A 24,026-nucleotide genomic window follows, 5' to 3' on the forward strand; every position below is an offset into this window, starting at 1 on the left:
TTCCTGCCGGGTACAGCACAGGTCTGGTCAGGGTGGATCACCGACTCCAGAGCAGACCTGACCCGATTGGCGATGACCTTTGCTAGAATTTTGTAGTCCACATTCAACAGTGAAATGGGTTGCCAATTTCGAATTTCTTCCCTTTCCCCCTTCTGTTTGTAGATGAGGGTGATGATGCCTTTCCTCATGGACTCTGACATGCTGCCTTCCAGAAGCATACTCTCGTACACTTCCAGCAGGTCTGGGCCCATCCAGTCCCACAGAGCCGAATACAACTCAACCGGTAAGCCGTCGCTTCCGGGAGTTTTACTCGTCTCGAAGGACTTGGCGGCCTTTGTCAGCTCGTCCAGAGTTAGTGGTTTGTCCAGGTTTTCCAGCTCGCTGTCGCCTATGACCTCCGTGATAGTCGACAGGAAGGTCTGGGAAACAGTGCTATCTGTTGGCTTCAGGTCATACAGTCCGGCATAAAAGGATTGGCTGATCCTCAGGATGTCAGACTGCGATGACTTTTCAGAGCCATCTTCTTCCTTCAGGCTGCTGATCACAGAGGTGTCTCTGTGCACCTTTTGGAAGAAGAAGCGTGAGCACTTTTCGTCCTGCTCCACGGAGCGGACTCTGGAGCGGAAGATAACCTTGGAGGCCTCCGAGGTGTAGAGCGAGGCTTGCTGGCTCTTCACCTCTTGGAGATCCTCCTTGACATCCACCCCCATCGACTGCAGCTGGAGCAAATTTTGCATACTTTTCTGGAGCCTGGACATGACCCCTCGTCTCTCTCTCACCTTTTGAACGCCCTTGAGGATGAAAAACCTCTTGATATTCCCCTTGATTGCTTCCCACCAGAGATGTGGGGCCTCAAAGAGGGGTTTCACGGTTCTCCAACCTTTGTAATCCCTCCTGAGTTCCTCGATGTTCTCAGGGGTCAGCAGTTTTACATTTAGCTTCCACGTCCCCCTGCCTACCCCCTGGTCTTCCTGCAGGTGGCAGTCGGCCAGTAGGAGGCAGTGGTCAGAGAAGAACACCGGCGTTACGTCGGTGGACCTGACCGTGAAAGCTCGGGACACAAAAAAGAAGTCTATCCTGGAGCGGACGGACCCGTCTGGCCGTGACCATGTGTATCTACGCTGCGCGCCGTCAGCAGGGTTGCTGCAGACGTCGAGCAGCTTGGCGTCTTTTACCGTTTCCATCAGGAGTCTGGACGTAGCGTCTAGTTTGCTGTCGGCTTTGCTGGATCGTCCAGCCGCATCGATGATGCAGTTGAAGTCACCACCCAGGATGACCGGCTTGGAGGTGGCCAACAGCAGTGGGAGTTGCTGAAGAACTGCCAGCCGCTCACTTTTTACGGCCGGGGCGTACACATTAATAAGTCTGAGAGGGGTGTTCTTGTATTTCACGTCTGCTACGAGGAGGCGCCCGCCCACCACCTCCTTAACGTCGGAGATGGTGAAGTTGCCTCCCCGCAGCAGAATACCCAGGCCGGAGGAGCGGCAGTCGTTTCCTCCTGACCAGATGGATGGCCCGTGGGACCACCAGCTCGACCAGCGCCTGTAGTTGCTGAGGTGCGGAATTCCGCACTCCTGCAGGAACAGTAGGTCAGCTTTTACATTTGCCAAATGGTTGAGTGTGGCTACACACCGCGAAGTATCTTTGATGCTTCGCACATTTATGGATGCAATTTTTAAACCCATTATAAAAAGGATAGATTTACCAGTCTCAAGAGTCCAGAGTCTATACAGTTGGCTGTTCCAGCTGTTCGATGTTCCCCAGCATGCCGGTGGTGCTCGCAAACTTTAGCACAGTTGCAGGGCTGAGAAAGCTGTTCTGGTCCGTACTGGCCCCGTGATTTTGATGCAGATGCATTGGGGGGGTGATGTAGCCCTGGCGTTCGTCATGGCAGTCAGTAGGTGTTGGGGTTGCAGGCCGGTCTTCACCTGGGTTGTTGCTGCTCGTTACTATCGGGGTTGGTCTGTGACCTTGTTTCCTTCCCGGTCGGTGGTCTGGGGGGTCTGTGCCTTCCGTTCCACGTTGGTGCTTTGCCTCTTTATTTGAGGCCGATTCTTGTCCTGTTTTCCCTCATCGGATGAGGTGTCGGCGCTAAGTGCGCCGGCTGAGAGGTGTCGCTTTTTGCCACTACCCCTCGGGGGGTTCTTCAGTTTGTTTTTTTGTTTCCGCTTTCGTTTGTCCCTGTTCACTGTTTCCCAGGGCTCTTTATTCTTTGTCCCATCCTCTTCCTCTTCCATTGAGTGTTCCTCATCAGATGGGGCTGGGGTTGGGTTGTCAGGAGGTGCTGGGGCCTCTTCTTTTTGTTGGGGGCCCTTTTGTTGCTTTTCCTCATTCTGAGCCGTGGTGTCTTTTTCGGTGGAGGGTGTATGCACCTCCTCTCTGGTCGCCTTTTTAACTCCGCTGCTGATGATTTCAGCGTATGTCGCCCCGCGTTTCGGGCAGGCCCTGTAAAGATGGCCGGCCTCCCCACACAGGTTGCAGCACTTGTCTTCTTTGCAGTCCTTAGTCATGTGTCCCTCCTGCCTGCAGTTCTTGCAGAAGGTCTCCCTGCAGTTTGCGGCAACATGCCCCGTTTTGCCACAGGTGTGGGATACTCGTGGCTGTCCCACGTAGTAGAGGTAGCCACGATTTACTCCAATAGCGAAATTGGAGGGGGGATGCAGGATGGCTCCGTTGCTGTCCGTTCTTAGGGTCACCTTGACCTGGTGCTCACTTGTCCAGATGCCGAAGGTGTCTTTCACTTGCACGCTGTCACTTTTCAGCTCAGCGTACCTGGCGAGGAACGTGAGCACATCAGATACAGGGACGTGGGGGTTGTACGTGTGCAGTGTAACAACCCGATTTCGCTGTGCCGGTAGTGTAAACAGAGGTTCCGCAGTCAGGATCGACAAGGGACTCTGGTTACCTTTTTCCTTGAAGACGTTCAAGAATTTGATGCACGCTGCGACGCTCTTGAAGGTGACATCAAAGAAACCATTCTTGGGGAAGTTTTGCAAGCAGAAGATCTCTGTTGCTTTAAACCCACAGCACTCGAGCAGCACCTTCTTCACGAAGTGTTTCCGGTCCAAAGGTGACTCTCCATCCGTTTTCTTCACTGTGACTCGGACAGTGTTTCGCACGCCCCAGCCTGGTGGTCGGGATGCAGCTGCATCCATAGCTCGTACGTTGGGTGTGAAACTGTATCGGCGTTAGGCCTAAACCCGAGGTTTAGGCCAGCATGTAGATCCACCAATAGCAGCCAAGCTCCAAACGTTTCTTCTTTGGCGACTTCAATCCCTCCGAGTTCTCCAATCCACGATCGTCATCGAAATCCTCAGCTTCCCTCAATCAAATGAGACTACACTTGATCTTAGCCAAAAGGCCGAGAAGCGATTGATGCAAGCTGCGAGATTGTTGAAAGTGATGTCAAAATGTGGATTGTTGGGGAAGTGTTGCATCAAAATATCCATTGTTGGGGAAGTGTTGCATCAAAATATCCATTGTTGGGGAAGCGTTGCATCAAAATATCCATTGTTGGGGAAGCGTTGCATGAAAATATCCATTGTTGGGGAAGCGTTGCATCAAAATATCCATTGTTGGGGAAGCGTTGCATCAAAATATCCATTGTTGGGGAAGCGTTGCATCAAAATATCCATTGTTGGGGAAGCGTTGCATCAAAATATCCATTGTTGGGGAAGCGTTGCATCAAAATATCCATTGTTGGGGAAGCGTTGCATCAAAATATCCATTGTTGGGGAAGCGTTGCATCAAAATATCCATTGTTGGGGAAGCGTTGCATCAAAATATCCATTGTTGGGGAAGTGTTGCAAGCAGAAGCATCTGTTGGTTGAAAGCCGCAGCACTGGGGCAGCACCGGCTTCAGGAAGAAATAGTGATGCACAGCAGGCGAGTGGTTGCAAAGTGTTGTAAGCAGATTGTCCATATTGGAGAATGAAGAGAAAAGGCATGAAGTAGAGAAGTGCATGTACATGCTTGAGCTGTTTTTTGACTTTGAAATTCCCCATAAAGGGGGTGTGTGCACCGTTCCCGGAGGTACTGCAATACCAGGTCGATGCGTGGAGTGGACGGAGCAAGCCCCTATTCCATCTCCCTGCTCCAAAAATCAATTTAATATATGGTCCCCAGATAAGGGACGTATCAGATATTAAACTGATAAGAACAGATTTTTTTTTTTTTTTTCAAAAAAATATACTTTATTCATAAAAATTTATCATGAGCATTACAGAATCATTTCAAATTGTCTTGACTGTACATTTTCGGCAGGGTTACACGTTGCCTTGACTTTCATTCAATTTTGATATTGTCGTACACATATCACTCTTTACATTACAATTCCTTCTGAAATATTTACAGTGGCATGTTTGTTTTATACATTGGAGTGTTGGTTGCCCCGACCGAGGGGCTTTACACTGTTACCCGCCCCTCGGTGTACATTTGCTGGAAAGACTTTACACAGTGGTCTTTCCCCATTGCGCCTTGGCGGCAGCTGCCCCAAGCTTGAGTGCGTCCCTCAGCACGTAGTCCTGGACCTTGGAATGTGCCAGTCTGCAACACTCGGTCGAGGACAATTCTTTGCACTGGAAGATCAGCAAGTTTCGGGCAGACCAAAGAGCGTCTTTTACCGAGTTGATGACCTTCCAGCAGCAGTTGATATTTGTCTCGGTGTGTGTCCCTGGAAACAGTCCGTAGAGCACAGAGTCCTGTGTCACAGATCTGTTTGGGATAAACCTTGACAAATACCACTGCATCTCTCTCCAGACCTTCTTTGCAAAGGCACATTCCACAAGGAGGTGTGTGACCGTCTCATTTCCCCCACAGCCACTCCGAGGGCAGCGTGCATTGGTGCAGAGCCTTCGGGTGTGCATGAAGAATCTGACAGGGAGGGCCCTTCTCACCACCAGCCAAGCTAGGTCTTGGTGCTTGTTTGAAAGTTCTGGTGATGAGGCGTTCTGCCAGATGACTCTGGCAGTCTGCTCAGGGAACCATCCAACGTCCTCCACTGTCTCCTTTTCCCTGAGGGCCTCGAGGACATTACGTGCTGACCACTGCTTCATTGCCTTGTGGTCAAAGGTGTTTTTCTTCAAAAACTTTTCCACGAAGGACAGGTGGTAAGGTACGGTCCAACTACTTGGAGCGTTCCGCGGCAATGAGGCCAGGCCCATCCTTCGTAACACCGGGGACAGGTAGAACCTCAGTATGTAGTGACACTTGGTGTTTGCATACTGGGGGTCCACGCACAGCTTGATGCAGCTGGACACAAAGGTGGCCAACAGGATGAGGGAGGCGTTGGGTACGTTCCGCCCTCCCTTCTCCAGAGGTTTGTACATGGTGTCCCTTCGGACACGGTCCATCTTGGATCGCCAGATAAATTTGAAGATGGCCCGGGTAACTGCTGTGGCGTAGGGTCGGGTTATGGGCCAGACCTGCGCCACGTACAGTAGCACCGAGAGTACCTCACACCTGATGACCAGGGTTTTGCCCGCAATGGAGAGGGAGCGTTGCTCCCACCAGCCCAGTTTCTGTCTTACCTTTCCTATGCGCTCCTCCCAGTTTTTGGTGCACGCCCCAGCAGCTCCGAACCATATCCCCAGCACCTTCAGGTAATCTGACCTGACAGTGAAGGGGACAAAGGACCGGTCGGCCCAGTTCCCAAAGAACATGGCCTCACTCTTGCCCCGGTTTACCTTGGCTCCAGAGGCCAGTTCAAACTGGTCGCAGGTGGTTAAGAGCCTGCGTACAGACGCAGGATCCGAGCAGAAGACGGCAACGTCGTCCATGTACAGGGAGGCCTTGACTTGCATGCCTCCACTGCCTGGGATCGTCACTCCTCTTATACCCGGATCCCTCCTGATGGACTCGGCAAAAGGTTCTATGCAGCACACAAAAAGGGCAGAGGAGAGAGGGCAGCCCTGCCTGACTCCAGATCTGATCTGGAACTTTTCTGATTCCCACCCATTGATTGAGACTGCGCTATAGATGTTTGTGTAGAGCAGTTTGATCCAATTGCGAATTCCCTCCCCAAACCCCATTTTGGAGAGCACATCCATCATGTAGGTGTGCGATATTCTGTCAAAAGCCTTCTCCTGGTCAAGGCTGATGAGGCAAGTGTCCACCCCCCTGTCCTGCACGTAGGCGATCGTATCCCTGAGTAGCGCGAGGCTATCAGAGATCTTCCTGCCGGGTACAGCACAGGTCTGGTCAGGGTGGATCACCGACTCCAGAGCAGACCTGACCCGATTGGCGATGACCTGAACCTTGGATGACGAATGATATTGTAGGCCTTGTCAAAAAGAAAAAGGAGGCATTTGTCAGGGCTAAAAGGCTGGGAACAGACGAAGCCTGTGTGGCATATAAGGAAAGTAGGAAGGAACTTAAGCAGGGAGTCAGGAGGGCTAGAAGGGGTCATGAAAAGTCATTGGCAAATAGGGTTAAGGAAAATCCCAAGGCTTTTTACACTTACATAAAAAGCAAGAGGGTAGCCAGGGAAAGGGTTGGCCCACTGAAGGATAGGCAAGGGAATCTATGTGTGGAGCCAGAGGAAATGGGCGAGGTACTAAATGAATACTTTGCATCAGTATTCACCAAAGAGAAGGAATTGGTAGATGTTGAGTCTGGAGAAGGGGGTGTAGATAGCCTGGGTCACATTGTGATCCAAAAAGACGAGGTGTTGGGTGTCTTAAAAAATATTAAGGTAGATAAGTCCCCAGGGCCGGATGGGATCTACCCCAGAATACTGAAGGAGGCTGGAGAGGAAATTGCTGAGGCCTTGACAGAAATCTTTGGATCCTCGCTGTCTTCAGGGGATGTCCCGGAGGACTGGAGAATAGCCAATGTTGTTCCTCTGTTTAAGAAGGGTGGCAGGGATAATCCCGGGAACTACAGGCCGGTGAGCCTTACTTCAGTGGTAGGGAAATTACTGGAGAGAATTCTTCGAGACAGGATCTACTCCCATTTGGAAGCAAATGGACGTATTAGTGAGAGGCAGCACGGTTTTGTGAAGGGGAGGTCGTGTCTCACTAACTTGATAGAGTTTTTCGAGGAGGTCACTAAGATGATTGATGCAGGTAGGGCAGTAGATGTTGTCTATATGGACTTCAGTAAGGCCTTTGACAAGGTCCCTCATGGTAGACTAGTACAAAAGGTGAAGTCACACGGGATCAGGGGTGAACTGGCAAGGTGGATACAGAACTGGCTAGGCCATAGAAGGCAGAGGGTAGCAATGGAGGGATGCTTTTCTAATTGGAGGGCTGTGACCAGTGGTGTTCCACAGGGATCAGTGCTGGGACCTTTGCTCTTTGTAGTATATATAAATGATTTGGAGGAAAATGTAACTGGTCTGATTAGTAAGTTTGCAGACGACACAAAGGTTGGTGGAATTGCGGATAGCGATGAGGACTGTCTGAGGATACAGCAGGATTTAGATTGTCTGGAGACTTGGGCGGAGAGATGGCAGATGGAGTTTAACCTGGACAAATGTGAGGTAATGCATTTTGGAAGGGCTAATGCAGGTAGGGAATATACAGTGAATGGTAGAACCCTCAAGAGTATTGAAAGTCAAAGAGATCTAGGAGTACAGGTCCACAGATCACTGAAAGGGGCTACACAGGTGGAGAAGGTAGTCAAGAAGGCATACGGCATGCTTGCCTTCATTGGCCGGGGCATTGAGTATAAGAATTGGCAAGTCATGTTGCAGCTGTATAGAACCTTAGTTAGGCCACACTTGGAGTATAGTGTTCAATTCTGGTCGCCACACTACCAGAAGGATGTGGAGGCTTTAGAGAGGGTGCAGAAGAGATTTACCAGAATGTTGCCTGGTATGGAGGGCATAAGCTATGAGGAGCGATTGAATAAACTCGGTTTGTTCTCACTGGAACGAAGGAGGTTGAGGGGCGACCTGATAGAGGTATACAAAATTATGAGGGGCATAGACAGAGTGGATAGTCAGAGGCTTTTCCCCAGGGTAGAGGGGTCAATTACTAGGGGGCATAGGTTTAAGGTGAGAGGGGCAAAGTTTAGAGTAGATGTACGAGGCAAGTTTTTTACGCAGAGGGTAGTGGGTGCCTGGAACTCACTACCGGAGGAGGTAGTGGAGGCAGGGACGATAGGGACATTTAAGGGGCATCTTGACAAATATATGAATAGGATGGGAATAGAAGGATACGGACCCAGGAAGTGTAGAAGATTGTAGTTTAGTCGGGCAGTATGGTCGGCACGGGCTTGGAGGGCCGAAGGGCCTGTTCCTGTGCTGTACATTTCTTTGTTTGTTCTCTTTGTTCTTTGACCTTTGCGAGAATTTTGTAGTCCACATTCAACAGTGAAATGGGTCGCCAATTTCGAATTTCTTCCCTTTCCCCCTTCTGTTTGTAGATGAGGGTGATGATGCCTTTCCTCATGGACTCTGACATGCTGCCTTCCAGAAGCATACTCTCGTACACTTCCAGCAGGTCTGGGCCCATCCAGTCCCACAGAGCCGAATACAACTCAACCGGTAAGCCGTCGCTTCCGGGAGTTTTACTCGTCTCGAAGGACTTGGCGGCCTTTGTCAGCTCGTCCAGAGTTAGTGGTTTGTCCAGGTTTTCCAGCTCGCTGTCGCCTATGACCTCCGTGATAGTCGACAGGAAGGTCTGGGAAACAGTGCTATCTGTTGGCTTCAGGTCATACAGTCCGGCATAAAAGGATTGGCTGATCCTCAGGATGTCAGACTGCGATGACTTTTCAGAGCCATCTTCTTCCTTCAGGCTGCTGATCACAGAGGTGTCTCTGTGCACCTTTTGGAAGAAGAAGCGTGAGCACTTTTCGTCCTGCTCCACGGAGCGGACTCTGGAACGGAAGATAACCTTGGAGGCCTCCGAGGTGTAGAGCGAGGCTTGCTGGCTCTTCACCTCTTGGAGATCCTCCTTGACATCCACCCCCATCGACTGCAGCTGGAGCAAATTTTGCATACTTTTCTGGAGCCTGGACATGACCCCTCGTCTCTCTCTCACCTTTTGAACGCCCTTGAGGATGAAAAACCTCTTGATATTCCCCTTGATTGCTTCCCACCAGAGATGTGGGGCCTCAAAGAGGGGTTTCACGGTTCTCCAACCTTTGTAATCCCTCCTGAGTTCCTCGATGTTCTCAGGGGTCAGCAGTTTTACATTTAGCTTCCACGTCCCCCTGCCTACCCCCTGGTCTTCCTGCAGGTGGCAGTCGGCCAGTAGGAGGCAGTGGTCAGAGAAGAACACCGGCGTTACGTCGGTGGACCTGACCGTGAAAGCTCGGGACACAAAAAAGAAGTCTATCCTGGAGCGGACGGACCCGTCTGGCCGTGACCATGTGTATCTACGCTGCGCGCCGTCTGCAGGGTTGCTGCAGACGTCGAGCAGCTTGGCGTCTTTTACCGTTTCCATCAGGAGTCTGGACGTAGCGTCTAGTTTGCTGTCGGCTTTGCTGGATCGTCCAGCCGCATCGATGATGCAGTTGAAGTCACCACCCAGGATGACCGGCTTGGAGGTGGCCAACAGCAGTGGGAGTTGCTGAAGAACTGCCAGCCGCTCACTTTTTACGGCCGGGGCGTACACATTAATAAGTCTGAGAGGGGTGTTTTTGTATTTCACGTCTGCTACGAGGAGGCGCCCGCCCACCACCTCCTTAACGTCGGAGATGGTGAAGTTGCCTCCCCGCAGCAGAATACCCAGGCCGGAGGAGCGGCAGTCGTTTCCTCCTGACCAGATGGATGGCCCGTGGGACCACCAGCTCGACCAGCGCCTGTAGTTGCTGAGGTGCGGAATTCCGCACTCCTGCAGGAACAGTAGGTCAGCTTTTACATTTGCCAAATGGTTGAGTGTGGCTACACACCGCGAAGTATCTTTGATGCTTCGCACATTTATGGATGCAATTTTTAAACCCATTATAAAAAGATAGATTTACCAGTCTCAAGAGTCCAGAGTCTATACAGTTGGCTGTTCCAGCTGTTCGATGTTCCCCAGCATGCCGGTGGTGCTCGCAAACTTTAGCACAGTTGCAGGGCTGAGAAAGCTGTTCTGGTCCGTACTGGCCCCGTGATTTTGATGCAGATGCATTGGGGGGGTGATGTAGCCCTGGCGTTCGTCATGGCAGTCAGTAGGTGTTGGGGTTGCAGGCCGGTCTTCACCTGGGTTGTTGCTGCTCGTTACTATCGGGGGTTGGTCTGTGACCTTGTTTCCTTCCCGGTCGGTGGTCTGGGGGGTCTGTGCCTTCCGTTCCACGTTGGTGCTTTGCCTCTTTATTTGAGGCCGATTCTTGTCCTGTTTTCCCTCATCGGATGAGGTGTCGGCGCTAAGTGCGCCGGCTGAGAGGTGTCGCTTTTTGCCACTACCCCTCGGGGGGTTCTTCAGTTTGTTTTTTTGTTTCCGCTTTCGTTTGTCCCTGTTCACTGTTTCCCAGGGCTCTTTATTCTTTGTCCCATCCTCTTCCTCTTCCATTGAGTGTTCCTCATCAGATGGGGCTGGGGTTGGGTTGTCAGGAGGTGCTGGGGCCTCCTCTTTTTGTTGGGGGCCCTTCTGTTGCTTTTCCTCATTCTGAACCGTGGTGTCTTTTTCGGTGGAGGGTGTATGCACCTCCTCTTTGGTCGCCTTTTTAACTCCGCTGCTGATGATTTCAGCGTATGTTGCCCCGCGTTTCGGGCAGGCCCTGTAAAGATGGCCGGCCTCCCCACACAGGTTGCAGCACTTGTCTTCTTTGCAGTCCTTAGTCATGTGTCCCTCCTGCCTGCAGTTCTTGCAGAAGGTCACACTGCAGTTTGCGGCAACATGCCCCGTTTTGCCACATGCGTGGCATACTCGTGGCTGTCCCACGTAGTAGAGGTAGCCACGATTTACTCCAATAGCGAAATTGGAGGGGGGATGCAGGATGGCTCCATTGCTGTCCGTTCTTAGGGTCACCTTGACCTGGTGCTCACTTGTCCAGATGCCGAAGGTGTCTTTCACTTGCACGCTGTCACTTTTCAGCTCAGCGTACCTGGCGAGGAACGTGAGCACATCAGATACAGGGACGTGGGGGTTGTAAGTGTGCAGTGTAACAACCCGATTTCGCTGTGCCGGTAGCGTAAACAGAGGTTCCGCAGTCAGGATCGACAAGGGACTCTGGTTACCTTTCTCCTTGAAGACGTTCAAGAATTTGATGCACGCTGCGACGCTCTTGAAGGTGACATCAAAGAAGCCATTCTTGGGGAAGTTTTGCAAGCAGAAGATCTCTGTTGCTTTAAACCCACAGCACTCGAGCAGCACCTTCTTCACGAAGTGTTTCCGGTCCAAAGGTGACTCTCCATCCGTTTTCTTCACTGTGACTCGGACAGTGTTTCGCACGCCCCAGCCTGGTGGTCGGGATGCAGCTGCATCCATAGCTCGTACGTTGGGTGTGAAACTGTATCGGCGTTAGGCCTAAACCCGAGGTTTAGGCCAGCATGTAGATCCACCAATAGCAGCCAAGCTCCAAACGTTTCCTCTTTGACGACTTCAATCCCTCCGAGTTCTCCAATCCACGATCGACATCGAAATCCTCAGCTTCTCTCAATCAAATGAGACTACACTTGATCTTAGCCAAAAGGCCGAGAAGCGATTGATGCAAGCTGCGAGACTGTTGAAAGTGATGTCAAAATGTGGATTGTTGGGGAAGTGTTGCATCAAAATATCCATTGTTGGGGAAGCGTTGCATCAAAATATCCATTGTTGGGGAAGCGTTGCATCAAAATATCCATTGTTGGGGAAGCGTTGCATCAAAATATCCATTGTTGGGGAAGCGTTGCATCAAAATATCCATTGTTGGGGAAGCGTTGCATCAAAATATCCATTGTTGGGGAAGCGTTGCATCAAAATATCCATTGTTGGGGAAGCGTTGCATCAAAATATCCATTGTTGGGGAAGCGTTGCATCAAAATATCCATTGTTGGGGAAGCGTTGCATCAAAATATCCATTGTTGGGGAAGCGTTGCATGAAAATATCCATTGTTGGGGAAGCGTTGCATCAAAATATCCATTGTTGGGGAAGCGTTGCATCAAAATATCCATTGTTGGGGAAGTGTTGCAAGCAGAAGCATCTGTTGGTTGAAAGCCGCAGCACTGGGGCAGCACCGGCTTCAGGAAGAAATAGTGATGCACAGTAGGCGAGTGGTTGCAAAGTGTTGTAAGCAGATTGTCCATATTGGAGAATGAAGAGAAAAGGCATGAAGTAGAGAAGTGCATGTACATGCTTGAGCTGTTTTTTGACTTTGAAATTCCCCATAAAGGGGGTGTGTGCACCGTTCCCGGAGGTACTGCAATACCAGGTCGATGCGTGGAGTGGACGGAGCAAGCCCCTATTCCATCTCCCTGCTCCAAAAATCAATTTAATATATGGTCCCCAGATAAGGGACGTATCAGATATTAAACTGATAAGAACAGATTTTTTTTTTTTTTTTTTTTTTTATTCAAAAAAATATACTTTATTCATAAAAATTTATCATGAGCATTACAGAAACATTTCAAATTGTCTTGACTGTACATTTCCGGCAGGGTTACATGTTGCCTTGACTTTCTTTCATTCAATTTTGATATTGTCATACACATATCACTCTTTACATTACAATTCCTTCTTAAATATTTACATTGTCATGTTTGTTTTATACATTGGAGTGTTGGTTGCCCAGACCGAGGGGCTTTACACTGTTACGCGCCCCTCGGTGTACATTTGCTGGAAAGACTTTACACAGTGGTCTTTCCCCATTGCGCCTTGGCGGCAGCTGCCCCAAGCTTGAGTGCGTCCCTCAGCACGTAGTCCTGGACCCTGGAATGTGCCAGTCTGCAACACTCGGTCGAGGACAATTCTTTGCACTGGAAGATCAGCAAGTTTCGGGCAGACCAAAGAGCGTCTTTTACCGAGTTGATGACCTTCCAGCAGCAGTTGATATTTGTCTCGGTGTGTGTCCCTGGAAACAGTCCGTAGAGCACAGAGTCCTGTGTCACAGATCTGTTTGGGATAAACCTTGACAAATACCACTGCATCTCTCTCCAGACCTTCTTTGCAAAGGCACATTCCACAAGGAGGTGTGTGACCGTCTCATTTCCCCCACAGCCACTCCGAGGGCAGCGTGCATTGGTGCAGAGCCTTCGGGTGTGCATGAAGAATCTGACAGGGAGGGCCCTTCTCACCACCAGCCAAGCTAGGTCTTGGTGCTTGTTTGAAAGTTCTGGTGATGAGGCGTTCTGCCAGATGACTCTGGCAGTCTGCTCAGGGAACCATCCAACGTCCTCCACGGTCTCCTTTTCCCTGAGGGCCTCGAGGACATTACGTGCTGACCACTGCTTCATTGCCTTGTGGTCAAAGGTGTTTTCCTTCAAAAACTTTTCCACAAAGGACAGGTGGTACGGTACGGTCCAACTACTTGGAGCGTTCCGCGGCAATGAGGCCAGGCCCATCCTTCGCAACACCGGGGACAGGTAGAACCTCAGTATGTAGTGACACTTGGTGTTTGCATACTGGGGGTCCACGCACAGCTTGATGCAGCTGGACACAAAGGTGGCCAACAGGATGAGGGAGGCGTTGGGTACGTTCCGCCCTCCCTTCTCCACAGGTTTGTACATGGTGTCCCTTCGGACACGGTCCATCTTGGATCGCCAGATAAATTTGAAGATGGCCCGGGTGACTGCTGTGGCGTAGGGTCGGGTTATGGGCCAGACCTGCGCCACGTACAGTAGCACCGAGAGTACCTCACACCTGATGACCAGGGTTTTGCCCGCAATGGAGAGGGAGCGTTGCTCCCGCCAGCCCAGTTTCTGTCTTACCTTTCCTATGCGCTCCTCCCAGTTTTTGGTGCACGCCCCAGCAGCTCCGAACCATATCCCCAGCACCTTCAGGTAATCTGACCTGACAGTGAAGGGGACAAAGGACCGGTCGGCCCAGTTCCCAAAGAACATGGCCTCGCTCTTGCCCCGGTTTACCTTGGCTCCAGAGGCCAGTTCAAACTGGTCGCAGGTGGTTAAGAGCCTGCGTACAGACGCAGGATCCGAGCAGAAGACGGCAACGTCGTCCATGTACAGGGAGGCCTTGACTTGCATGCCTCCACTGCCTGGGATCGTCACTCCTCTTATACCCGGATCCCTCCTGATGGACTCGGCAAAAGGTTCTATGCAGCACACAAAAAGGGCAGAGGAGAGAGGGCAGCCCTGCCTGACTCCAGATCTGATCTGGAACTTTTCTGATTCCCACCCATTGATTGAGACTGCGCTATAGATGTTTGTGTCGAGCAGTTTGATCCAATTGCGAATTCCCTCCCCAAACCCCATTTTGGAGAGCACATCCATCATGTAGGTGTGCGATATTCTGTCAAAAGCCTTCTCCTGGTCAAGGCTGATGAGGCAAGTGTCCACCCCCCTGTCCTGCACGTAGGCGATCGTATCCCTGAGTAGCGCGAGGCTATCAGAGATCTTCCTGCCGGGTACAGCACAGGTCTGGTCAGGGTGGATCACCGACTCCAGAGCAGACCTGACCCGATTGGCGATGACCTTTGCTAGAATTTTGTAGTCCACATTCAACAGTGAAATGGGTCGCCAATTTCGAATTTCTTCCCTTTCCCCCTTCTGTTTGTAGATGAGGGTGATGATGCCTTTCCTCATGGACTCTGACATGCTGCCTTCCAGAAGCATACTCTCGTACACTTCCAGCAGGTCTGGGCCCATCCAGTCCCACAGAGCCGAATACAACTCAACCGGTAAGCCGTCGCTTCCGGGAGTTTTACTCGTCTCGAAGGACTTGGCGGCCTTTGTCAGCTCGTCCAGAGTTAGTGGTTTGTCCAGGTTTTCCAGCTCGCTGTCGCCTATGACCTCCGTGATAGTCGACAGGAAGGTCTGGGAAACAGTGCTATCTGTTGGCTTCAGGTCATACAGTCCGGCATAAAAGGATTGGCTGATCCTCAGGATGTCAGACTGCGATGACTTTTCAGAGCCATCTTCTTCCTTCAGGCTGCTGATCACAGAGGTGTCTCTGTGCACCTTTTGGAAGAAGAAGCGTGAGCACTTTTCGTCCTGCTCCACGGAGCGGACTCTGGAACGGAAGATAACCTTGGAGGCCTCCGAGGTGTAGAGCGAGGATTGCTGGCTCTTCACCTCTTGGAGATCCTCCTTGACATCCACCCCCATCGACTGCAGCTGGAGCAAATTTTGCATACTTTTCTGGAGCCTGGACATGACCCCTCGTCTCTCTCTCACCTTTTGAACGCCCTTGAGGATGAAAAACCTCTTGATATTCCCCTTGATTGCTTCCCACCAGAGATGTGGGGCCTCAAAGAGGGGTTTCACGGTTCTCCAACCTTTGTAATCCCTCCTGAGTTCCTCGATGTTCTCAGGGGTCAGCAGTTTTACATTTAGCTTCCACGTCCCCCTGCCTACCCCCTGGTCTTCCTGCAGGTGGCAGTCGGCCAGTACGAGGCAGTGGTCAGAGAAGAACACCGGCCTTACGTCGGTGGACCTGACCGTGAAAGCTCGGGACACAAAGAAGAAGTCTATCCTGGAGCGGACGGACCCGTCTGGCCGTGACCATGTGTATCTACGCTGCGCGCCGTCTGCAGGGTTGCTGCAGACGTCGAGCAGCTTGGCGTCTTTTACCGTTTCCATCAGGAGTCTGGACGTAGCGTCTAGTTTGCTGTCGGCTTTGCTGGATCGTCCAGCCGCATCGATGATGCAGTTGAAGTCACCACCCAGGATGACCGGCTTGGAGGTGGCCAACAGCAGTGGGAGTTGCTGAAGAACTGCCAGCCGCTCACTTTTTACGGCCGGGGCGTACACATTAATAAGTCTGAGAGGGGTGTTTTTGTATTTCACGTCTGCTACGAGGAGGCGCCCGCCCACCACCTCCTTAACGTCGGAGATGGTGAAGTTGCCTCCCCGCAGCAGAATACCCAGGCCGGAGGAGCGGCAGTCGTTTCCTCCTGACCAGATGGATGGCCCGTGGGACCACCAGCTCGACCAGCGCCTGTAGTTGCTGAGGTGCGGAATTCCGCACTCCTGCAGGAACAGTAGGTCAGCTTTTACATTTGCCAAATGGTTGAGTGTGGCTACACACCGCGAAGTATCTTTGATGCTTCGCACATTTATGGATGCAATTTTTAAACCCATTATAAAAAGATAGATTTACCAGTCTCAAGAGTCCAGAGTCTATACAGTTGGCTGTTCCAGCTGTTGAATGTTCCCCAGCATGCCGGTGGTGCTCGCAAACTTTAGCACAGTTGCAGGGCTGAGAAAACTGTTCTGGTCCGTACTGGCCCCGTGATTTTGATGCAGATGCATTGGGGGGGTGGTGTAGCCCTGGGGTTCGTCGTGGCAGTCAGTAGGTGTTGGGGTTGCAGGCCGGTCTTCACCTGGGTTGTTGCTGCTCGTTGCTAGCGGGGGTTGGTCTGTGACCTTGTTTTCTTCCCGGTCGGTGGTCTGGGGGGTCTGTGCCTTCCGTTCCACGTTGGTGCTTTGCCTCTTTATCTGAGGCCGATTCTTGTCCTGTTTTCCCTCATCGGATGAGGTGTCGGCACTAAGTGCGCCGGCTGAGAGGTGTCGCTTTTTGCCACTACCCCTCAGGGGGTTCTTCAGTTTGTTTTTTTGTTTCCTCTTACGTTTGTCCCTGTTCACGGTTTCCCAGGGCTCTTTATTCTTTGTCCCATCCTCTTCCTCTTCCATTGAGTGTTCCTCATCAGATGGGGCTGGGGCTGGGTTGTCAGGAGGTGCTGGGGCCTCCTCTTTTTGTTGGGGGCCCTTTTGTTGCTTTTCCTCATTCTGAGCCGTGGTGTCTTTTTCGGTGGAGGGTGTATGCACCTCCTCTCTGGTCGCCTTTTTAACTCCGCTGCTGATGATTTCAGCGTATGTTGCCCCGCGTTTCGGGCAGGCCCTGTAAAGATGGCCGGCCTCCCCACACAGGTTGCAGCACTTGTCTTCTTTGCAGTCCTTAGTCATGTGTCCCTCCTGCCTGCAGTTCTTGCAGAAGGTCACACTGCAGTTTGCGGCAACATGCCCCGTTTTGCCACAGGTGTGGCATACACGTGGCTGTCCCACGTAGTAGAGGTAGCCACGATTTACTCCAATAGCGAAATTGGAGGGGGGATGCAGGATGGCTCCGTTGCTGTCCGTTCTTAGGGTCACCTTGACCTGGTGCTCACTCTTTAGTGGATAGTCAGAGGCTTTTCCCCAGGGTAGAGGGGTCAATTACTAGGGGGCATAGGTTTAAGGTGAGAGGGGCAAGGTTTAGAGTAGATGTACGAGGCAAGTTTTTTACGCAGAGGGTAGTGGGTGCCTGGAACTCGCTACCGGAGGAGGTAGTGGAAGCAGGGACGATAGGGACATTTAAGGGGCATCTTGACAAATATATGAATAGGATGGGAATAGAAGGATACGGACCCAGGAAGTGTAGAAGATTGTAGTTTAGCCGGGCAGTATGGTCGGCGCGGGCTTGGAGGGCCGAAGGGCCTGTTCCTGTGCTGTACATTTCTTTGTTCTTTGTTCTTTCTTTGTTCTTTGTCCAGATGCCGAAGGTGTCTTTCACTTGCACGCTGTCACTTTTCAGCTCAGCGTACCTGGCGAGGAACGTGAGCACATCAGATACAGGGACGTGGGGGTTGTACGTGTGCAGTGTAACAACCCGATTTCGCTGTGCCGGTAGCGTAAACAGAGGTTCCGCAGTCAGGATCGACAAGGGACTCTGGTTACCTTTTTCCTTGAAGACGTTCAAGAATTTGATGCACGCTGCGACGCTCTTGAAGGTGACATCAAAGAAACCATTCTTGGGGAAGTTTTGCAAGCAGAAGATCTCTGTTGCTTTAAACCCACAGCACTCGAGCAGCACCTTCTTCACGAAGTGTTTCCGGTCCAAAGGTGACTCTCCATCCGTTTTCTTCACTGTGACTCGGACAGTGTTTCGCACGCCCCAGCCTGGTGGTCGGGATGCAGCTGCATCCATAGCTCGTACGTTGGGTGTGAAACTGTATCGGCGTTAGGCCTAAACCCGAGGTTTAGGCCAGCATGTAGATCCACCAATAGCAGCCAAGCTCCAAACGTTTCTTCTTTGGCGACTTCAATCCCTCCGAGTTCTCCAATCCACGATCGTCATCGAAATCCTCAGCTTCCCTCAATCAAATGAGACTACACTTGATCTTAGCCAAAAGGCCGAGAAGCGATTGATGCAAGCTGCGAGACTGTTGAAAGTGATGTCAAAATGTGGATTGTTGGGGAAGTGTTGCATCAAAATATCCATTGTTGGGGAAGTGTTGCATCAAAATATCCATTGTTGGGGAAGTGTTGCATCAAAATATCCATTGTTGGGGAAGTGTTGCATCAAAATATCCATTGTTGGGGAAGCGTTGCATCAAAATATCCATTGTTGGGGAAGCGTTGCATCAAAATATCCATTGTTGGGGAAGCGTTGCATCAAAATATCCATTGTTGGGGAAGTGTTGCATCAAAATATCCATTGTTGGGGAAGCGTTGCATCAAAATATCCATTGTTGGGGAAGCGTTGCATCAAAATATGCATTGTTGGGGAAGCGTTGCATCAAAATATCCATTGTTGGGGAAGCGTTGCATCAAAATATCCATTGTTGGGGAAGTGTTGCAAGCAGAAGCATCTGTTGGTTGAAAGCCGCAGCACTGGGGCAGCACCGGCTTCAGGAAGAAATAGTGATGCACAGCAGGCGAGTGGTTGCAAAGTGTTGTAAGCAGATTGTCCATATTGGAGAATGAAGAGAAAAGGCATGAAGTAGAGAAGTGCATGTACATGCTTGAGCTGTTTTTTGACTTTGAAATTCCCCATAAAGGGGGTGTGTGCACCGTTCCCGGAGGTACTGCAATACCAGGTCGATGCGTGGAGTGGACAGAGCAAGCCCCTATTCCATCTCCCTGCTCCAAAAATCAATTTAATATATGGTCCCCAGATAAGGGACGTATCAGATATTAAACTGATAAGAACAGATACTACACTTGATCTTAGCCAAAAGGCCGAGAAGCGATGCCCAATACTCTTGAATTGGCGAAGTGCCGTATGCCTTCCTTCGTTTACAGCAGGCTGACAGCATTCAAAGACTTTTCGATGTAAGCATTGAAACTTTCACTCTTGTCATATTGCTCCTGGCCTTTCTCATTGGAACAGGAGATTCCTATTGACAGAACTTGCCTCTTTTCCCCCTTTTCAGTCAGACAGCATGACAGTTATGTAGATGAACAGTACGCCACCAATCGGATGGGAGCGGGTGACTCTCCCAATCAGATCGGAGAGGATGGTGCCTAACCTCGTACGTCACTGTTACAGGCTGCTGCTGCGGAACAAACTTTTGAAAACACTTGCACGTCTTGCCAGTGAGAATACAGCAGCAGCAACCAACTCGCCTGGTGCCACACGCCCCGTAGCCCTGCAAATGAAATGAAAATCGCTTATTGTCACGAGTAGGCTTCAATGAAGTTACTGTGAAAAGCCCCTAGTCGCCACATTCCGGCGCTTGTTCGGGGAGGCTGGTACGGGAATTGAACCGTGCTGCTGGCCTGCCTTGGTCTGCTTTAAAAGCCAGCGATTTAGCCCAGTGTGCTAAACCAGCCCCTTGTTTTCCCTTCAGATAATTATCCCATTGTCTTTAGAAAGGCAGGCTTGAACCTGCCCGCTGCACACTCAGGCAGTGCATTGCAGAGTCTAACCACTCGGGCTGGGCAACAAGATTTCTCATCGCGTCCAGAGGCCGTATCATGAAAGGAATTCTGCTAGCCTGCGAACGGCAGTCTTTGTTCAAAGCTGCTGCAGCAGACAAACTGACTGCTGGCTCAATTGTGTTAGGTCAGCTGGACTGTTTTTGTGATGCAAGGTGGCTTACACTCCAGAATCTTTGAGGTGCCTGAAAAAATATTTTCATTCGATTTTTAACATAATCGCGCAGATAGGTATAAATGGGTACGATATAATTGGGATTACGGAGACATGGCTGCAGGGTGACCAGGGTATTCGGTATTTAGGAAGGACAGGCATAAAAGAAAAGGTGGTGGTGTGGCACTGCTGGTTAAAGAGGAAATTAACACAATAATGAGAAAGGATATTAGCTCTGACAATGTGCAGTCTGTATGGGTGGAGTTCAGAAATACCAAGGGGCAAAAAACAGAAGAGAAAATGCTGGAAAATCTCAGCAAGTCTGGCAGCATCTGCAGGGAGAGAAAAGAGTAAACGCCCCGCGTCCAAACAAAGAGCTTTGACAAAGGGTCACCTGGACCAGAAACGTCAGCTCCCCCTGCCCCTGAAGGCGTTTTAAGGAAAAAGGCAACCAGGGCCCCTGTCTATCCTGACTGCGGAGCCTCTGTTCACGCTACCGTCGCAGCGAAACCGGGTTGTTACACTGCACATGTACAACCCCCAAATCCCCGTGTCTGATGCGCTCACGTTCCTCGCCAGGTGCGTCGAGCTGAAAGGACTGAAGGACACCTTTGGCAAGGACATCTGGACAAGGACAAGTGAACACCAGGTCAAGGTGACCTTGAGAACGGAACCATCCTGCAACCCCCCTCCAGTTTCGCCATTGGAGGAAGCCGCAGCTACCTTTATTATGCGGGGCACCCACGAGTGTGTCGCACCGGTGCCAAAATGGGACATGCTGCTGCCAACTGCAGCGTCACCTTCTGCAAAAACTGCAGGCAGGAGGGACACATGACAAAGGACTACAACGTTGAGTCAGAATTCAGGAGGGAGATCGAGAACCTAGTGGAGTGGGGCAGCACAGTGGTTGGTGCGGTTGCTTCGCAGCTCCAACGTTAGGAGATAGGTACATACATTGTTCATTCTTATGTCACTGTCTTTTTTTTAAATTACTTTATCAGAGTTACAAAGCCAGAGCTCAGAGTGTGGACAGGGGGCAAACGCCTAATCCAGCTCCTTGCCTGCTCCAAAACAACAGTTCAAATTGAATCCAAATCATGGTCCCCACAAGAGGGACGTACCAGATCCAGGCATTACACCTGACCTCACGCTCATCTTAGAAGGAGCACTCCAGCTTTAGAATAATGGGTTATACTTTGAGGTATCTGTGCAATTCGGATACTTCAACCAGCTCTTTAATTAAAGTTTATCCAGGTGGCTTTATTTATGAGGAGAACAAAGTAGAACACCGATATAATGCAACACTTTATTAAATATAGTTAACCCATACATTACCCACTTTACTTACAAGAAACACCCAGGATTCGACTATCCTTCCCGTAAAGGTCATTTGGTAAGCTGCAGATCTGATCCTGGAGTCCCTCTGGTTCCACTTTGTAAAGGTGATTCTCGCTGGCTGTTCCTTGCTGGTTTCCTTCCTTCAAGTCTGGTCAAGGTCACCTCACACAAGCTTCCAGTCTTAGCTTCCAGTTTTTTCCTTCCCTGTCTGGCAAATACCTATCTTTTTATCCTTGTTGCATTGTCAAACTGCCCTTGGCTTTCGGCCAATGGAGTCTCAGGAGGCAGGGTCTCAGTGCCCAACGTTCTGGTTGATGACCTGTTGACAGGGTACCTGAGCCTGCCTTGGGAGGAGTGACGATTGCTTGATGGGAACTGTGGACAATAGGCCAATGCATCTTAAGTGGGAGTGACTATCCGTTAATGTGATAACAGGAACTGTGAACAATAGGCCAATGCATCTTAAGTAGGAACAACGATCGCTTGATGGATATCGTGAACTGTGGACAATAGACCAGTGAATCCCAAGTAGCAAGGATAATTACTTGATGGGTTATTCAAGAGCTGCTTCAGACAGACTTGAGTTTTGTACATTCGGATTCTGCCTTCTGCAGACTGTGGTTTTTAAACTGCTCAATTCTTTAATTTAAGATATCCAATTTAAATCGGCCTTAAAACTCGGCCCTGATTATTACTACAACTTTTAGTATTGACACTATCCTTTCAAATACAAACATTGAAAAAAAAATTGCGAAAGTTCCCAAAGAGTTTCAATGAATCTGCTGCTCCATTATGAATACTTTTGAACTTGGCTTCACACCAGATAGCCAATATCCTGCAAAAGGCATGACCAAAGGATTATGCTGGAGATAATGCCACACCATTTAGCTTTTGCATGTCTGCAACCTAAGTGGCCTTACTCTTAAATCACAATATGGGTTTTGCGCTGATAAAAGTAATCCGAAACACTTAACAGAACTAGAAAATCTGAGAGAGAATTTGGGAGAAATTAAATCCAAATTACATGTAACTTGTGAAATAGCATTCACGGCTGATGCCAAATACGTACTGCAGAAAGATAGCACCTATAGTTTCCATAAGACCATAAGACATAGGAGCGGAAGTAAGGCCATTCGGCCCATCGACTCCACTCCGCCATTCAATCATGGCTGATTTCAACTCCATTTACCCGCTCTCTCCATAGCCCTTAATTCCTCGAGAAATCAAGAATTTATCAACTTCTGTCTTAAAGACACTCAACGTCCCGGCCTCCACCGCCCTCTGTGGCAATGAATTCCACAGACCCACCACTCTCTGGCTGAAGAAATTTCTCCTCATCTCTGTTCTAAAGTGACTCCCTTTTATTCTAAGTCCCCGGGTCCTAGTCTCCCCTGCTAATGGAAACAACTTCCCTACATCCACCCTATCTAAGCCATTCATTATCTTGTAAGTTTCTATTAGATCTCCCCTCAACCTCCTAAACTCCAATGAATATAATCCCAGGATCCTCAGACGTTCATCGTATGTTAGGCCTACCATTCCTGGGATCATCCGTGTGAATCTCCGCTGGACCCGCTCCAGTGCCAGTATGTCCTTCCTGAGGTGTGGGGCCCAAAATTGCTCACCGTATTCTAAATGGGGCCGAACTAATGCTTTATAAAGCTTCAGAAGTACATCCCTGCTTTTATATTCCAAGCCTCTTGAGATGAATGACAACATTGCATTTGCTTTCTTAATTACGGACTCAACCTGCAAGTTTACCTTTAGAGAATCCTGGACTAGGACTCCCAAGTCCCTTTGCACTTCAGCATTATGAATTTTGTCACCGTTTAGAAAATAGTCCATGCCTCTATTCTTTTTTCCAAAGTGCAAGACCTCGCACTTGCCCACGTTGAATTTCATCAGCCATTTCTTGGACCACTCTCCTAAACTGTCTAAATCTTTCTGCAGCCTCCCCACCTCCTCCATACTACCTGCCCCTCCACCTATCTTTGTATCATCGGCAAACTTAGCCAGAATGCCCCCAGTCCCGTCATCTAGATCGTTAATATATAAAGAGAACAGCTGTGGCCCCAACACTGAACCCTGCGGGACACCACTCGTCACCTGTTGCCATTCCGAAAAAGAACCTTTTATCCCAACTCTCTGCCTTCTGCCTGACAGCCAATCGTCAATCCATGTTAGTACCTTGCCTCGAATACCATGGGCCCTTATTTTACTCAGCAGTCTCCCGTGAGGCACCTTATCAAAGGCCTTTTGGAAGTCAAGATAGATAACATCCATTGGCTCTCCTTGGTCTAACCTATTTGTTATCTCTTCAAAAGAACTCTAACAGGTTTGTCAGGCACGACCTCCCCTTACTAAATCCATGCTGACTTGTCCTAATCTGACCCTGCACTTCCAAGAATTTAGAAATCTCATCCTTAACAATGGATTCTAGAATCTTGCCAACAACCGAGGTTAGGCTAATTGGCCTATAATTTTCCATCTTTTTCCTTGTTCCCTTCTTGAACAGGGGGGTTACAACAGCGATTTTCCAATCCTCTGGGACTTTCCGGGACTCCAGTGACTTTTGAAAGATCATAACTAACGCCTCCACTATTTCTTCAGCTATCTCCTTTAGAACTCTAGGATGGAGTCCATCTGGGCCCAGAGATTTATCAATTTTTAGACCTCTTAGTTTCTCTAGCACTTTCTCCTTTGTGATGGCTACCCTATTCAACTCTGCCCCCTGACTCTCCGGAATTGGTGGGATATTACTCATGTCTTCTACTGTGAAGACTGACGCAAAGTACTTATTTAGTTCCTCAGCTATTTCCTTGACTCCCATCGCAAAATTACCAGCGTCATTTTGGAGCGGCCCAATGTCA

At 50.0% G+C, this 24,026-nt stretch overlaps 1 protein-coding gene, 2 non-coding genes and 1 pseudogene across 3 annotated transcripts in view; 1 reads left to right on the forward strand and 3 right to left on the reverse strand.

Moving 5' to 3' along the window:
- LOC140424756 (nuclease EXOG, mitochondrial-like) overlaps nt 1-24,026 on the forward strand; it is a 387,484-nt gene that overhangs the window by 129,920 nt on the left and 233,538 nt on the right. The gene's annotated exons all lie outside the window — the stretch shown is intronic.
- Nucleotides 4,011-4,190, reverse strand: LOC140425937 (U2 spliceosomal RNA; annotated as a pseudogene).
- LOC140425946 (U2 spliceosomal RNA) lies at nt 12,247-12,436 on the reverse strand. The gene has a single exon (XR_011948093.1). It is a non-coding gene; the product is annotated as a U2 spliceosomal RNA (small nuclear RNA).
- On the reverse strand, nt 18,787-18,977 carry LOC140425928 (U2 spliceosomal RNA). Its single transcript, XR_011948081.1, has one exon. It is a non-coding gene; the product is annotated as a U2 spliceosomal RNA (small nuclear RNA).

The sequence above is a fragment of the Scyliorhinus torazame genome, chromosome 6 (assembly GCF_047496885.1).
Source record: "Scyliorhinus torazame isolate Kashiwa2021f chromosome 6, sScyTor2.1, whole genome shotgun sequence".
NCBI classification, from domain to species: Eukaryota; Metazoa; Chordata; class Chondrichthyes; order Carcharhiniformes; family Scyliorhinidae; genus Scyliorhinus; species Scyliorhinus torazame.